Genomic DNA, 16998 nt, shown 5'->3' with positions numbered 1-16998 from the left:
AAAAGGACTGGGCCAAGTGGGGCCGCACCTGCGGACAGGGTTCCGCTTCTACGGTCCCGCTCCTGCGAAAAGTCTGCATCTGCGGAAAAATAAAGTCCAGGCCTGGGTCGCATCTGCGGGGCTTTCGCTCGCACCTGCGACCAAAGGCTTGCAGGTGCGGGCACACCAGATTTGGTACACCAGCAGCCTTGTTGAGGTTTGAACTCAACTCGCACATCGCCCGAATGGAACCCGGGCCCTCGGGGCTCCAAACCAAACATGCACGCAAGTCTAAACACATCATACGGACCTGCTCGTGCGATCAAATCATCAAAATAACACCTAGAACTCTAAATTTAGCACCAAATCAAATGAAATTCTCAAGAACACTTTAAAATTTATATTTTCTCAACTGGACGTCCGAATCACGTTAAATCAACTCTGTTTCTCACCAAATTTCACGGACATGTCTTAAATATAATAATGAACCTGTACCGGGCTCCAGAACCAAAATACAGACCTGATACTAACAATGCCAAATATCAATCAATTCTTAAAAACAAATAATTTCCAAACTTTTAATTTTCATCAAAAGTTCATAACTAAAGCTAGGGACCTCCGAATTCGATTCCGGGCATACGCCCAGGTCCCATAATTCGATACGGACCTATCGGGACCGTCAAAGTACGGATCCGGGCCCGTTTACATAAAATGTCGACCGAAGTCAACTAAAATTAACTTTTAAGGCAAAAATTCTTATTTTTATTAGTTTCAACATAAAAGCTTTCCGGAAACCTGCCCGGATTGTGTACGCAAATCGAAAAGGGTAAAATTGAGATTTTTAAGGCTTAAGAGCACATATTCGAGTTCTAAAACATAAAATGACCTTTTGGGTCATCACAGAAGTGCTACCATACGAGCCAGAAATTGAAAAATAATGGCGACAGCTGAAGTAGAAAAGAAATCTCACCGAGACAACATAAAAATTTGGGCAATCCTCAACCAAATAACTTATGGCTAGAAATGGTGAAGATAATATAGATTTGGCTACGAGAGAAGCAGCCCAACGAAGAGAATTAGTTGCACGAGATGTTGAGGAAGCAACTATTAGCGATGCGCAGAACATCTATGAAGAAGATAGGGGTCTCAGACTTAATCAACATCAATACTTGACTGGGAGACCACTTGGCGATTATACTAGACCGGTCTACAATCAAGGTTTATCAAGTGTTAGACCACCTCCATTTGCAATAAAAAATTTCTCGTTAAAGCAAGGGTTGCTTCAAACCCTTCAGAATTGATATGTCTTCAGAGGGAAGCCAAACGAAGATCCAAACACATATCTAATGGACTTCGAGGAGATTATAAATACCTTTTAATAAAATGGCATGTCACAAGATGCAGTGTACTTAAGAGCATTCCCCTTCATACTCAAAGATGATGCTAAGTAGTAGCTTTAGAGCTTGCCCACGGGATAAATTAGAACTTGGGAGGAGATGACCAGAAAATTTCTTGATAAATATTTCTCCTCAGCTAAAATGGGCAAGTTTAGAAGAGAAATCCATAACTTCTGCCAGAAAGAAAATGAAACTGTTTTTGAAGCATGGGAGAGGTTTAAGGAGATTGTTAGAAAGTGTCAACATAGCGGAATTAAACTCTGGATGCAACTCCAGGATTTTTGGGATGGATTGACATCAGCCTCACGTAGAACATTGAGCAATGCAATTGTAGGCCCATTGATAAAGAAGACTCCAGAGGAGATAGTCACAATTCTTGATGAGTTGTTTGAAGATGCAAATCAATGGCCTTCTGAGAGTGCTGAAAGAAGAAGATCGACATGTGTTCACCATGTTGATGGTAACATATTTGTGTAGGTACACCTTGATGCTATGGCTAAAGAAATACGGAAGATTACCTTAGATACAATACAAAGTGAGCCTCGTGCAGCTTGTGATATATGTGGAAGAGGACATCCTACTCATAAGTGTCAAGCCTCAACTGAGGAAGTGAATGTTGTGGGAAATTATAATGAAATGGGTCAGAGGCACCCCGTTTTTTCATGGAGTTCACCTGGAGGTACGGAAAATGCGTGGCAACAAAATAACTCTTGACCTCAGGGACAAGGAGCTCCAGTCTTCTAAAATCAGTAGAGGCAGCAGTTCCAGCCTCAACAGTCCAATCAGCCTGGTCTAGAAGATCTAATGAAGGCCTTCATTATCAAGACAGATGAGAGGCTGGATTCTCATGGGGCAGCTATCAAAGAATTGGGCACTGGTTTTCAAAACTTGGAGAGACAAGTGGGACAGATTGCAATAATATTATCCGAGAGAGTCCCAGGTACTCTGCCCGCTGATACTGAGAAGAATCCCAAAGACATAGTGAATGCTGTAACCTTGAGAAGTGGGCAAGTGTTGAAAGATCCCACCCCGATCCAAAATGATGTGAAACTTGAAAAAGAAAGTGGGGAGGAACTGAAAGATGATGTTGATAAGAAGAAGAAAGGACCGATGAAAACTGAGAAGAAGAAGAAGGAAGAAAAATCAAGAAGGGATGAATCTAATGAGAGCGAGCATATGCCTGCTCTACCTTTTCATCAAAAGCTATATAGAAAAAACTTGGACAAGCAATTTGGGAGATTTTTGGATATGCTGAAACAAGTTAATGTAAATTTGCTATTCATAGAAGTGCTCTCTCAAATGCCATCTTATGCCAAATTCTTGAAGGAGATCATGACAAAGAAGAGGAAGATAGTAGAGACATCAGTGGTCAAGCTCATAGAGCATTGCCGTGCGATATTGCAAAACAAACTCCCACAAAAGTGTAGAGATCGAGGGAGTTTTTCTATAACTTGCTCTTTAGGCTCTATTAATATTCTGGTGCCTCAATTAACTTAATGCCTCTATCTATTTACAGGAAACTGGATAAGGAGATTGGAGAGATAAGGTCAGTGCCAATATCTTTGCAGCTGGCAGACCAAACGACTCTGATACCCGAGGGGATAGTGGAAGATGTCTTAGTTCGGGTAGATAAGTTTGTATTTCCTGTAGATTTTATAGTAGTGAATATGGAGGAGAACAAAGAGGTCCCCCTCATCTTAGGAAGACCATTACTAGCAACGGGTAGAGAAATATTGGATATAAACGAGAAGAAACTCATGCTTAGAGTGGGTGATGAGACAGTGACTTTTGATATGAATGTAGAAAAGGGGGTGCAAAAGAACAAACTAGTTGTAAGTGTTGAGTGGAAAGTGCAGGGCTCAAAAGAGAAGGTTGCACTGAGTGAGAAAGATAAGTATGGGGTGTACCCCAAAAAGGCTGAGAAGAAGCTGTCTACATGAATGTGCGCATTAGTTCGAAGGTGAGGAATGGATCCCGACTTCGACTTTGACCCCGACTAGATGTTCAGGGAAGTTTTCTTTACCTTATATTTTTTAATTGTGTGTCATGGGGACATGCCACAACTTAAAGTGTGGGGTGGGGGATAACTGTATGTTGTATGTATATGTGTTAGTTTTGTTAGTTACATTTGTTTGAAAAAACCATAAAAATTGAAATGTTTCAATTTTTCCCGACGATGGATATCATTCGATGGGTTTCTTGAGGGATTAAAGTCGAAAGAAAAAGACAAAAAGATTTTCTTTTGTTAGCTAGTATATTAATCCCCCTTGGTTTTTCTTTGTGTCGCGGTTCTTTTTCAAGGAATTTATTTGAACCAGGTGTAGTTAGTTTTTATTTTTTTAGGAGTAGGAAACCTTGTGCAATAATTTGAAATGGAAGCAATATCTCTTGACTTTATTTTGCCTTGAGAATAGTAAGTGCTTTAGTTGTGACGCTTAGGCTCAGTTTTTGACTCTTGTACAAGTACCTTAAATTGTATGATCTTAACTTTGCTTGACTTCTTTAACTAGGGTGTCTTGATGAGTCTGATCCTGTGTGAGTTATTTTCCATGTGTGTGTGGGGTTTTGTTTTATTCAGTGCATTGCATTTGATGTCTAGAACTTGCCCCGTGTGTTTGCAAAGCGAAATAGATTTTTTATTCAGTCTTGGAAGTGATTTAGGCGTTTCTTTATTGAGCCAGTTATAAGCTTTTACCCACCTAATTGTAACCCCTTTGAGCCTGTAATCTTGTTTCTTTGGCAACCACATTACAAGCCTTACCCATTTTCTTGAATTGACCATCTATTTGAACCTTGTATCTCTCGTGAGCACTTGAATTTGTTATGAACTTTGCAAAAGTTGAAGTGTGGGGTGGTTGGTTTGGTTTTTGAGTGGAACTAATGAAATAAGGAGAAATGTGCACTGTTTTAAAAAAAGTAAGAGCCACTTGAATTGTAAAAGAAAGAAAAAAAGATTAGTGTATCACTGCAAAAAATATTTCTTGATAGTGGTAACTCTTGATGTAATTGTGCTTAAAGAAGCAGGGAGTTAATGTATATTTATATGAAGGTGGAGTTATGGTTTGACATAAGTGTGGGGTTTTGAACAGTGAAATGTATGTATTAAAGTTCCTAGGGAGGTGTAGTCACTCTTATATCTAAATGTATCATACCCATCCCGCAGCCTATATTACAACCAATGAAAGTCCTACTTGATCCTTGACTGAATGAGCTCAATTAGTAGAGTAGTACACTACGGGCAAGCTTATGGTACGTCTTTTGTGGAACATGAATGCTGTTTCTCAGATTGAGAGAATTCTTTTTATCTTGAGTTCCTAATTGTTCTTAAATTTTATTGTGTGTGGAACTACTCTCTATTGTTGTGTGAGGGCACTTGATTCACGAAGGAAAGGTAATGTCGCTGACCTCTGTGTTAGAGTAAGTGAGCGCGTTGTGAAAAATTCATGGTGCTTGTGAGTCAAATCTTGAGGCGAGGATGTTACGTTAGAGTGCTTATTCTGCTTTAAATATTCTTGGTATGATGAGTTAGGAGGGTTGTTTAAAAAGGTCGTGTCTTTATGAAGTGTAGTTTAATTGCTCGAGGACGAGCAATGGTTTAAGTGTGGGGTGTTTATGGTAGGCTATAATCTCGTGTTTGTCGCTTATTGTACTCCAATTTACTGCACTTTATTCGTTTTGAGCTTTAACTGATAGTGGTTTGAACTTATTGTGTGTTTTATACCTTGTAGGAGTGATTCTGAGCTATGTAGATGTTATGGAATGAATTTGAGTGATTTGGATCTTTGAAGTTTGAGTAAAAACCCAAGGGATTAAGCCGGAATCGTGTTCGGGGGTCGAGAACCACCTATGGATATCAAAAAGCAAGGGAAATTCCGTACTCTGAGAAAGCCCCACTGCGGCGACGCGTGGGGTGGTGTGTGGGGTGCCGCACGTGTACAATTTCTTGCTGCATGTCAAAAACAACTCTCTGGATTTCCCCACTAATGCCCCGCATGGCGCGTCGCCCCATGCGGCGCGTCTGTGCAATGTTTACAGAGTAATTTTCCTATTTCGGTTAAGAGAAGGTGATTTCGTCTGGGCCCGACCCTACTTGGTATAAATATATGGGAAAACATTATTTTCTGGACTTTTGGATATATTGGAGACCGTGGGAGGCTAAGGAGGAGTTGGAAAAGCAAAAGCACAAGGAGTTCATCATTCAATCCTCACTCAAGACCCGAGTTTGGATTGTTTTATGTTTTCCTTTACTTTAAATATATTTGTGATAAATTACTCCATATCTTCAGAGTAGTTCTCTTTAGTGTTTGATGGATTTGGTGTATTGATGATTGTTTGTGGATTATAACGCTAGTTTTATGTATTGAAGCATTTTTGGATGATTTAATTGTTGTATCTATATTCACTAGTTCATGTAATCGAGAGAGGCATAACTTGTGATATCTTTGCATTATCTTATTGGTTGAGTTCATTAATTCTTCTTAGTAATCGAAAGAGGCTAATTGAATAGTTGATTAAACCTAGTTAGGAGGATAATCGAGAAGGGTTCTCCTAAGGACCAATCCACTACGCATTTTTGCACATCTTCACGTGCTTAAATTGATTCATCTTGTGAGTTTAAAACTTAATCGAAAGAGGAGTTTTTGCTGAACGTTTGAACTAATAATTGAGTGAATTCGAGAGAATCACTTGAACATTAGGAGTGAGTTATCTAGAGTTATATCTCAAACAATTATCTTGCACCAATCCTATCAAAACCATATTTTCTGCAGTGATAACTTCCTTGCTTACCTTTGTTGCGATAATCATTAGTCAATAACTTTAGATTCTTAGTTAATTTTAGTTATTAATCATATAAATCTCAATTGCTGATTCTCCTGGATAGCAATCAAGCTAGAAACTAAGAAATTATTGTTTAACTCCAATCCCTATGGATACGATATTATACTATACTATCTTTGACTAGCGAGCATAATTTAAGTGCGTGTTTTGCGCTCGTCAATAACTACAAATAAGTGCAAGATGAATAGAAATAGAATTAAAATAAAAGCGAAAATAGCCAGAATCTCTTATTGAATCCGCAAAGTTGAACATAAGTTGACTGAAGCTTTGCACAACAATTGCAGTATATCCTCAATGATTGTCCCTAAAAAAGAATCAAGTCCTTTATATATATGGGGATAGAAATATTTATACTAATGTACAAATATAGTCATCCACCTATGTAATATAGCCAAATTTTCATGACATATGCCATGACATAATATCCATTATAACAAATTTGTGGTTCATGACATTTGCCATGACATAATATCCATTATAACAAATTTGTGGATTATATCATTTGCCATGACATAATATCCATTATTAGGCCAAGGATTTATTGCTATAAACAGAGGAGTTTCTCCTCATTTGAAAACACACCAATTCAAGAGCTTTTCATTCTTGTCTTGATTTCTCCTCCTTTATTTCATTATAGAGTATTTTGTAAGAGAGTGAGTGTTGGGAAACACTTGTGTGAACCCTTTCTTTGGAGTGATCTTGTGAGGTTATTCTCTTGGAGTATTTGATAATTAGAGTATTTACTCTAATTTTGTACTCTCTTTTGTACTCTTATTGGTATATAGAAATTGCTTCTCTCCGTTTGTGGACGTAGGTCACCTTGACCGTACCACGTTAAATTTGTGTCTTCTTTATCTTCTTTAATTGCCGTTATTATCAACTTGCATTGTCTTTGTTATTATCATTATAATGTTGTTTGGTTAAATTCCGCACTACTCGATTTCCCGACCCTAACAAATTGGTATCAGATCCAGATCTAACCGGGTTAGTTTAAAAAGCATAAATGACTCTAACAAAGTCTTATGCTGAGAAATTTGACCAAAGTGCAAACTTCGGAATGTGGCAATTAAAGATGGAAGCTATCCTAATTCAGGATGACTTAGATTTGGCACTACAAGGAAAGGAGAAGATGCTGGATAAAATGACGGATGAGAAGTTTGCTGTCATAGACAAAAAGACAAAAGTATGTATTATTTTAAATCTTTCAAATGAGGTTTTGCGTGAAGTTGCAGCAGAAAGCTCAGCCAAAGGCATATGGGAAAAGCTTAAAACCCTATATATGAAAAGAACAGTAGAAAAGAGGCTTTACCTAAAGCAAAAACTCTACACTTTTCGTATTGGTGAAGGTACCTCTATACTTATACATCTTGATACGTTTGATTCTCTTCTTATGGATTTAAGTAACATAGATGCTAAAATCAAAGATGAGAATCAAGCTGTGTTATTGCTTGTTTCCTTACCCCAGTCTTTTAACCATATAAGAGATACTATGGTTTATGGAAAGGATAATATTTCTTATAAAGATATCAAATCTATTTTGAAATCAAAAGAACAAATAAATAGAGATATTACTGGGGAAACTAGTGGGAACCAAGGGGAAGGCTTATTTATAAGAGGTAGATCCAATAAGAAAGATTCAAGTAGTGAGAAACCTAAATCAAGGTCAAAATCCAGATACAGAAATGTCATGAGCAAATATTGTCATAAGAAAGGTCACATTATTTTTGAATGCTTTAAATTGAAAAATAAAGAAAAATATACAGAAAACAAAAATGAGCATAAAAATACTGACATTGCTGAAGCAAGTGTAGCTGCTGATGAGACTGAGGGAACTATTTTTTTAGCAACTAATAATAGTTTCAAATCTAACAATGAGTGAATTTTAGATCCGGGTTGTTCTTATCATATGTGTCTCAGTCGGGATTTATTTACCACATATAAATCTATTGGAGGTGGAGTTGTCTTGATGGGCAATAATGCTGCCTGCAAAGTTATTGGAAAAGGTACAGTCCGAATCAAAATGCATGATGGTATGGTGAGAACTCTCACCGATGATAGACATGTTCCTGACTTGAAGAAAAATCTCATCTCTTTAGGCACTCTAGAATCTCTTGGGTGCAAGTACACAGGTGAAGGTAGAGTTCTGAAAATTTCTCATGGTGCTCTTGTGATCATGAAAGCACGCAGATCTGGTACGTTGTATACTCTTTTGGGATCTACTGTTACAGGTGCTGCTGTAATTTCAATATCAGATAAATCAAATTCTGACATCACCAAATTGTGGCATATGAGATTGGGGCATATGAGTGAAAAAAGTCTTTCTATCCTCAGTAAAGAGGTCTCTTATGTGGCCAAAGTACCGGAAATATGAAGTTCTGTGAACATTGTGTGTTCGGGAAGCAGAAAAGAGTCAGCTTCAAATCTCCATCAATTCATAGAACAAAAGGTACTTTGGATTACATTCATTCAGATCTTTGGGGCTCTTCACGTACCCCATCAAAAGGTGGTGCCAGGTATATGTTAACTTTCATTGATGATTATTCAAGAAAAGTTTGGGTTTATTTCCTGAAAAATAAAAGTGATATTTTCTTAAATTTCAAACAATGGAAAGTTTTGATTGAGAAGTAAACAGGAAAACAGGTTAAGCGGCTTAGAATAGATAATGGCTTAGAATTTTGTAATAATGAATTCAACGAATTTTGCAAGAATGAAGGAATTGCTCGACATCGTACCGTGAGAATGACACCTCAGCAAAATAGTGTGGCAGAAAGGATGAATAGAACTCTTTTGGAAAGGGCTCGTTGCATGATTTCAAATGCTAGGTTGACAAATACCTTTTGGGCAGAAGCTATCTCTACAACTTGTTATATTGTCAACCGAGCTTCTTCTGCACCTTTGAACTTTAAGACTCCAGAGGAAATGTGGTCAGGTACTCCTGCTAATTATTCTGATTTAAAGTTATTTGGTTGTCGTGCATACATACATGTAAATGATGGAAAATTAGAGCCAAGGGCTAAAAAGTGCATTTTCCTTGGGTATGCATCTGGGGTGAAAGGATACCGACTATGGTATCCTGATCCCACGGCATCAAAATTTATAATTAGCAGAGATGTAACCTTTGATGAATCCTCTATGTTACATTCTAGAAAAGAGTCTTCTAGTTCTTGTAATGCAGATAAAGGAAAGAGTACACAGAACCAGGTGGAGAGTGAGATTGGCATTCCTTCTGAGCCAAGCTCATCAACTTTGAAGCAAAATACAGTTGAAACTCCTGAAGTTGAGACATAAGCTGAAATTACTGAAGTTGAGACTCCTGAAGTTGAACTAGAAGAAGATGAGTATTCTATAGCCAAACATAGACCAAGAAGAGAAGGTAAACAACCATTAAGGTTTGGAGATTATGTTGCATTTGCTTTTTCAGTTGCACAGGAAACTGAAGAAATTGGAGAACCATCAAAATATTCAGAAGCAGTTTCTGGTGCTGACTCAGCCAAGTGGCTGATTGCAATGAATGAAGAAATTGAGTCTTTCTACAAGAATGGTACTTGGTCTCTTGTGAAGCCTCCATCAGGAAAAAGAATTGTTGGTTGCAAATGGGTCTTCAAGAAAAAGGATGGCATTTCAGGGGTTGAAGATGCGAGGTATAAGGCACGATTAGTTGCAAAGGGCTATAGTCAGGTACAAGGAGTTGATTTTAATTATATTTTCTCACCTATTTTTAAACATAGCTCTATTCGTGTCTTGCTTGCCTTCGTTGCCATGTATGATTTGGAATTAGAACAACTTGATGTTAAGACATCTTTCTTACATGGCGAACTTGGGGAACAAATATACATGCATCAACCCGAAGGATTTGAAATTGAAGGAAAAGAAGATCATGTTTTCTTATTGAAGAAATCCTTGTACGGATTAAAACAGTCTCCAAGACAATGGTATAAAATGTTTGATTCATTTATGTTGGGTCATGGTTATTCGAGGAGCATGTATGATAGTTGTGTTTACTTCCGAAAGTTAAAAGATGGTTCATTTGTGTACCTATTATTATATGTTGATGACATGCTCATTGCTGCTAAGGATTTAACAGAAATTCACAACTTGAAAAGTCAGCTGAAAAGTGAATTTGAGATGAAAGATTTGGGAGCAGCTAAGAAAATCCTTGGCATGGAGATCAAAAGAGATCGAAAAGCCAATAGGCTATTTCTGACCTAGAAGAAGTACTTGGAGAAAGTCTTGGAGAGGTTTGGCATGAAAGATGCTAAACCAGTTAGTGCCCCTCTTGCTGCTCATTTTAAGTTATCAACTGCTCAGTCCCCGCAGTCAGAGAAAGAAGAGAGGTACATGACACAGGTTCCTTATTCTAGTGCAGTCGGTAGTATTATGTATGCAATGGTTTGTACACGTCCAGACATTTCATAAACAGTGAGCGTGGTAAGCCGGTATATGACTTGCCCTGGTAAAGCACATTGGTATGCTGTGAAATGGATTCTCAGATAGTTGCGAGGTACTTCAAATACATGTTTGGAGTTTGGGAGAAATACTAATACTTTGGTTGGTTTTGTAGACTCATATTATCCAGGTGATCCTGACAAAAGAAGAGCACTGACATGCTATGTATTTTGCATCGGTGGTTGCACTATTAGTTGAAAAGCTACATTACGACATGTAGTAGCTTTATCTACTATCAAAGCAGAATATATGGCAGTGACCGAGGCGATCAAAGAAGCTTTATGGTTGAAGGGTCTATTTGCGGAACTCAGTTTATACCAAAGTGGTATTACCATTTTCTGTGATAGTCAAAGTGCCATTCACTTGACTAAAGATCAAATGTATCATGAGAGGACGAAGCACATTGATATAAAGTATCATTTCATCCGAGAAACCATTGCTGAAAGAAAAGTCTCTGTTCAGAAGATCAACACTAGAGACAATCCTACTGACATGTTCATAAAACTTCTTCCAGTGTCCAAGTTCAAGCTTTGCCTGAACTTGATTGGCATTTATGAAGAATGATTTTGCCCATTGGGGTTTTTGCGGAGAAAGTGGAGCAAATTTACTATATATAAGCCGAAATTAGGCCAAGATGGAGATTTGTAATATGACCAAATTTTCATGACATTTGCCATAACATAATATCCATTATAACAAATTTGTGGTTCATGACATTTGCCAAGACATAATATCCATTATAACAAATTTGTGGATCATGACATTTGCCATGACATAATATCCATTATTAGGCCAAGGATTTCTTGCTATAAATAGATGAGTTTCTCCTCATTTGAAAACACACCAATTCAAGAGCTTTTCACTCTTGTCTTTCTTTCTCCTCTTTTATTTCATTATAGAGTATTTTGTAAGAGAGTGAGTATTGAGAAACACTTGTGTGAACCCTTTCTTTGGAGTGATCTTGTGAGGTTATTCTCTTGGAGTATTTGGTAATTAGAGTATTTACTCTAATTTTGTACTCTCTTTTGGTATATAGAAATTGCTTCTCTCCGCTTGTGGACGTAGGTCACCTTGACCGAACCATGTTAAATTTGTGTCTTCTTTATCTTCTTTAATTGTCGTTATTATCAACTTGCATTGTCTTTGTTATTATCATTATAACGTTGTTTGGCTAAATTCCGCACGACCTGGTTTCCCGATCCTAACAACCTAATTTATAGGCTAGCCGTTATTGGCAATATCCGGTTCATGCACGTATCTCGCCGGTTATGATTGGCGTGATAATTGAGCGCGGTTATGGGTAGACACGGCGTATCTCAAAATTTAGTATTCCCGTAGTTAGCATCCGTCCGGGCCCTCGCATGTTCCTGGAAAATGATTTTGAGACGTCCCCTATCCGAAATGAACTCGCGCAATCTCGGAGGTAATATCCATAGTTAGAGACTCTAGACCATAAGATCTAAAATAATAAAGTAGCAGACTCTAGGGAAACTACAACGTGTATTTCGAAATATGTGCCATGTGTCATAGCTGCTTTTTACCAATAAAATACTCCTCCCATTTTTAGGATAGTCTCCTGGAAAATATTCGGGAAGTGAAAAGGTTTAGGCGAAAAATCGCATTAAACTGCTATCATTGCTTTCAAATTTGAAGAGATGTTGGTCCTATCCATTATTCAACTCTTTCTTTCCCATATCTCTTTTATCAACTTCTTCTTGATGTTGCTTTTGTTATTGTCTTCTCCCTCATCCTTCAGAAAATTTCTTCTAATCTTCAAATACAAGAATTAACAAATCGTGGCCTCCTAGAATCCTAGTGCTCAAACCGAACTGCCATCATCTATTCTCGGCCCGGAGGTGGTTGAGAAATATGCCTTAGTGATCGCTGGGGACAAAATTAAAAACAGCCCACCACCGTCCAAGAAGGGTAAATTGGGTAAGGCGGTTGCCAACGGTTCTTCCTCCAAAGGTGCAGGGTCTACGATACTCCAGGAACTCCTCCCTATTGTCTAAAATTACTGTAGGTGGACGGATGAGAATATAAAGTTCCTCTGTGTTCGGCCTGACAAGATTCCCGATACTCCTTCGTATAAACTTATTCTTTCACCATTGGGTTCACATTACCATTAGACAAGGTCATCAAACAGATGTGCCAGCAATACCTGATTTTCCTGGCTCTAATAAGTTCAATAATCTGGAGGTTGGTTTCCTGTCTCCTCTACCCTGTAGTTGACGTGCCCTTCACCTTGTGGCATCTCATCCACCTTTTCCCCCAAAATATACCAGGGCGACATTCTTACCATGAATCATTTGGAAAAGATGTCTCTGATCACCAACTTCAATGATGACCACGATCGGAGGTAGTTCGGGAGATTTGTCGTTATTGACTGAGAATTCCTCTCACAGCAAAACCAAGAACCAGCAGAAGATTTAGTTAACTGCTAGCAAATATTCTCTCTTATTTTGAATCAACTTTGTATTTTGAATTACTGTTATGATTTGTTGTATATCTTCAAATTCAAATCTAGAGAGATTATAGGACTTGTGTAACTGAATCCTTGTACATAAGAAATATTTAAAGGACTCTTCCTCTCGGCAGTAAAGTTAACCGAGAGTCTGCACATTGGACTTTCTTTCATCTTTCACATCTTTACTTCTTTATATGGTATCAAATGCATCGATCCGACATGGCCGCTTCCGCAAATTTAACCAATAGTCTCACTCTCACACAGGGATCATCTTCTGATAAAACTACATATCATTTACCATCTCTCTCCAAAGCTTGATTGCAATAACTTTCAGATTTGGAAGAGTAATGTTGTGAATGCTACTATAACAACTCAAAATGCTCCAACTGAACAACCTATTATTGTTCCAAATACGAAATATGAAGATTGGCACCAACGTGATCTCTACGTCCTTCTCTGGCTCAAACAAACAATTTCAGACCCCCCGCTTTCTCATGTAATCACTGCCAAATCCTCTTATGAAGCATGGAACACAATTGAATGCCTTTTCCAAACCCCAAGCAAAATCCCGTGTGCGACAGCTTAAATGACAACTTCATTCTCTTCAAAAAGGATCTCTCTCTATCCTTGAATACTTTGAAAAGAAATATGCTTTAGCCGATGCTTTAGGCGAAAGCTCTCAAATTGTTTCGGATGATGATTTTATCTCATATTTCTCTATGGCCTTGACTTGTCCTTTGGTTCTTTTAGTGCATTTCTTAACTTGCCAGTTGAACCTATTAATCACACAGACCTACTCGGACTTCTTTAAGAAGAAGAAGAACGAATAAATGATGAGGCTCAACTTATTTCAGATTCTTCTATGCCCACTGCCAACTTAGCCAAAACCTCTCGGGCACCTACTCTTACGCAAAAAAAGCCCAGTTATTCAAATTCACTCCCAAATCGTTGTCGCTCTCAATCCCAAATATGTGGGAAATCTGTACATGAAGCGCGTAACTGCTATCAATGCCTTGATATCACTGCCTACCCTCCCACACGCACCAACTCTCTGTCCATAATAGCTTCTTCACATCCTTCTGCCATGTCTAATCTACGTGGACCCCTCTTCAAACCACAAGCCAACTATGCTTCTCCATCTACAATTGTTGATCCAGCATGGTACTTTGACTCGGGTGCCTCTCTCCATGTCACTCCAGATCTAGCTAACCTATCAATCAACTCGGAGTATAATAGAGATGATCAACTTATGGTCGGCAACGGTATGTCACTAAATATTTTGCATATTGGCTCTAAAGTTCTGTCTGCTAGTCCTACAAGTGTCAAACTTTCTAATATTCTTATTGTTCCCAAGCTGATAAAAAGACTCTTAAGTATTTCCAAACTCACTTCTGATAATAATGTCTTTGTTGAGTTTCATGCTAATGAGTGCTTTGTCAAGAATTTGCAGGTCAAAACAGTACTTCGGGGGGTCGTTGACAATGACTTGTATCGCCTCACTCCACCACCTACATCAACCTCCACAAAATCACCACCTATGGCCTTTCTTGGTAAACGCACTACCCTAGTTGGATGGCACTGCAGATTGGCTCATCCCAACGAAGCCAGACTACATAGTCTTGTCTCTACATATAATCTTCCTGTTTCAAAATTTTGTTTTCCTAATGTTTGTGCGCTGTGTCAAATGGGCAAGAGTCATCGTATTCCATTAGTTCATCGTCATGAATCTAGTTTGTGTCCTTTTGATCTTGTGTATTCAGATGTTTGGGCCCCGGCTCCTATCAATTCTATTAATGGAACTCGTTACTTTGTTTTATTCTTGGATGATTGTACCAAGTTTATTTGGATTTATTTTATCCGTCAAAAATCAGATGTGCTTACTATTTTTAAACAATTCCATACTATGGTTGAAACCCAATTCAATGTAAAATAAAATGTCTACAAACTGATTGGGGAGGTGAATTTTGTAATGTTTCCTCTCATCTTCAAACTCTAGGCATTCAACATCGAGTTTCATGTCCACACACACAAGAACAGAATGGTGCTCCAGAGCGACACAATCGCTTTTTTGTCAAAAAAGGATTATCTCTTCTTGCCCATGCTTCTCTCCCATTTTCCTTTTAGGAACCAGCATTTCATACGGCAGTCTACCTCTCCAACCGTACCATCACCCCTATCTTAAACCACTTGTCACCTTACCGATGTCTATATGGTCGTCCACCAGGTTATGGCTATCTAAAAATCTTTGGTTGTCTTTATTTTTCTTTTCTTCGTCCTTACAATAAACACAAGTTTGAATTTCGTTCTCAGCCATGTATCTTTATAGGTTGTAGCTCAAAACACAAGGGTTATATGTGTCTTCATGTGCCATCTAACCGGGTTTACATAGCTCGCCATGTTGCCTTCGATGAGGAATGTTTTCCTTATCAAGACCACCTAAAAGCATCATCCTCCACATTATGCTCCTCATCGTCTACTCTGCCACATTACTCCAACAAGCTGCCTCCCTGCCTCCACCTCCGCAAGCTGCAACCCAAGTATCAACGACTACTCGAGATGTTGTTCAACCTTCGACAAGCACACATGTAATCACCTCTTCTCAATCTTTGCCGCCTACTAAATCACCTTCTGCCTTTCCTTCCAGCAACTACTCTTCACCTTCCCCACCTCTAGTTAACTCTTGGAATCCTTTTCCCACTTACCACTCCACTGCTTCTTCATATTTTTGACCACCAGATAACTCTTGCCAACAAATGATAACCCGCTCCAAAACCAACTCTTTAGCCCCAAAAGCTCTCACCATATCCAAACACTCCCTTCCAGTTTTTCCTCTACCTATTGACGAACCCAAAATTTTAACTAGGCTTCCAAACTTCCTCAATGGCAACAAGCTATGCAAATAGAATTTTCTGCTCTTATGCGAAATAATACATGGCAACTTGTTCCACCACCTCCTAACTCTAATATTGTTGGTTGTAAGTGGGTTTACAGGATCAAATATAAAGTTGATGGCTCCATTGAGCGCTATAAAACTCGTTTAGTGGCAAAGGGGTTTCATCAAGAAGAAGGCATTGACTATTTTGATACCTTCAGTCCTATCATCAAACCAACCACCATTCGTCTAGTTCTCTCTATTGATCTCACTAAAGGTTGGCCCTTGCATCAACTTGATATTAATAATACATTCTTAAATTATGAGCTTAATGAGCAGGTATTTATGGAGCAACCAAAGGGATTTGTTAATCCCCAATATCCCAACCATGTGTGCCTACTCAAAAAGGCTCTTTATGGCCTAAAATAGGCTCCTCGAGCATGGTTTACCAAGCTCAAAACTTTTCTCCTATCTCATGGGTTTCAATCATGCTTATCAGATTGCTCTCTATTTGTTAGAAAATCACCCAATCATATTACTTATATCCTAGTGTATGTTGATGATCTTATTGTTACGGGAAGCAATCCTCGGTTCATTAATCAATTTGTTGAAACACTTCATGTTGCCTTCTCTTTGAAGGAACTTGGCCATCTTCATTTTTTCCTTGGCATTGAAGTTACCAGAAATAAAGATACCATTTTTCTCACCCAACAAAAATATATTAGAGATGCCCTTGTTCGTTCCAAGATGGCTGATGCCAAACCGATATCCACTCCATCTACCCCGGGGTCTCGTCTTGTCCATGACGAAGATCCTCTCCCCGATCCTCACCTATATTGCCGCATTGTTGGGGCTCTTGAATATGCCACCATCACCCATCCCAAAATTTGTTATGCTGTCAATCGGGTGTGTCAGTTTATGCATAACCCATCCACCACTCATTGGGCTGCTGTTAAGCGTATTCTTCGATACCTTAAAGGCACCCTTCACCATGGTCT

At 38.6% G+C, this 16998-nt stretch overlaps 1 non-coding gene across 1 annotated transcript; it reads right to left on the bottom strand.

Moving 5' to 3' along the window:
* Nucleotides 1-1523: 1523 nt before the first annotated feature.
* LOC117281606 (small nucleolar RNA R71) lies at nt 1524-1630 on the bottom strand. Its single transcript, XR_004512240.1, has one exon. It is a non-coding gene; the product is annotated as a small nucleolar RNA R71 (small nucleolar RNA).
* Between the last annotated feature and the right edge of the window lie 15368 nt (nt 1631-16998).

The sequence above is a fragment of the Nicotiana tomentosiformis genome, chromosome 9 (genome assembly GCF_000390325.3).
Source record: "Nicotiana tomentosiformis chromosome 9, ASM39032v3, whole genome shotgun sequence".
In the NCBI taxonomy this organism is placed as follows: Eukaryota; Viridiplantae; Streptophyta; class Magnoliopsida; order Solanales; family Solanaceae; genus Nicotiana; species Nicotiana tomentosiformis.
This window is presented reverse-complemented; position numbering and strand designations above follow the sequence as displayed.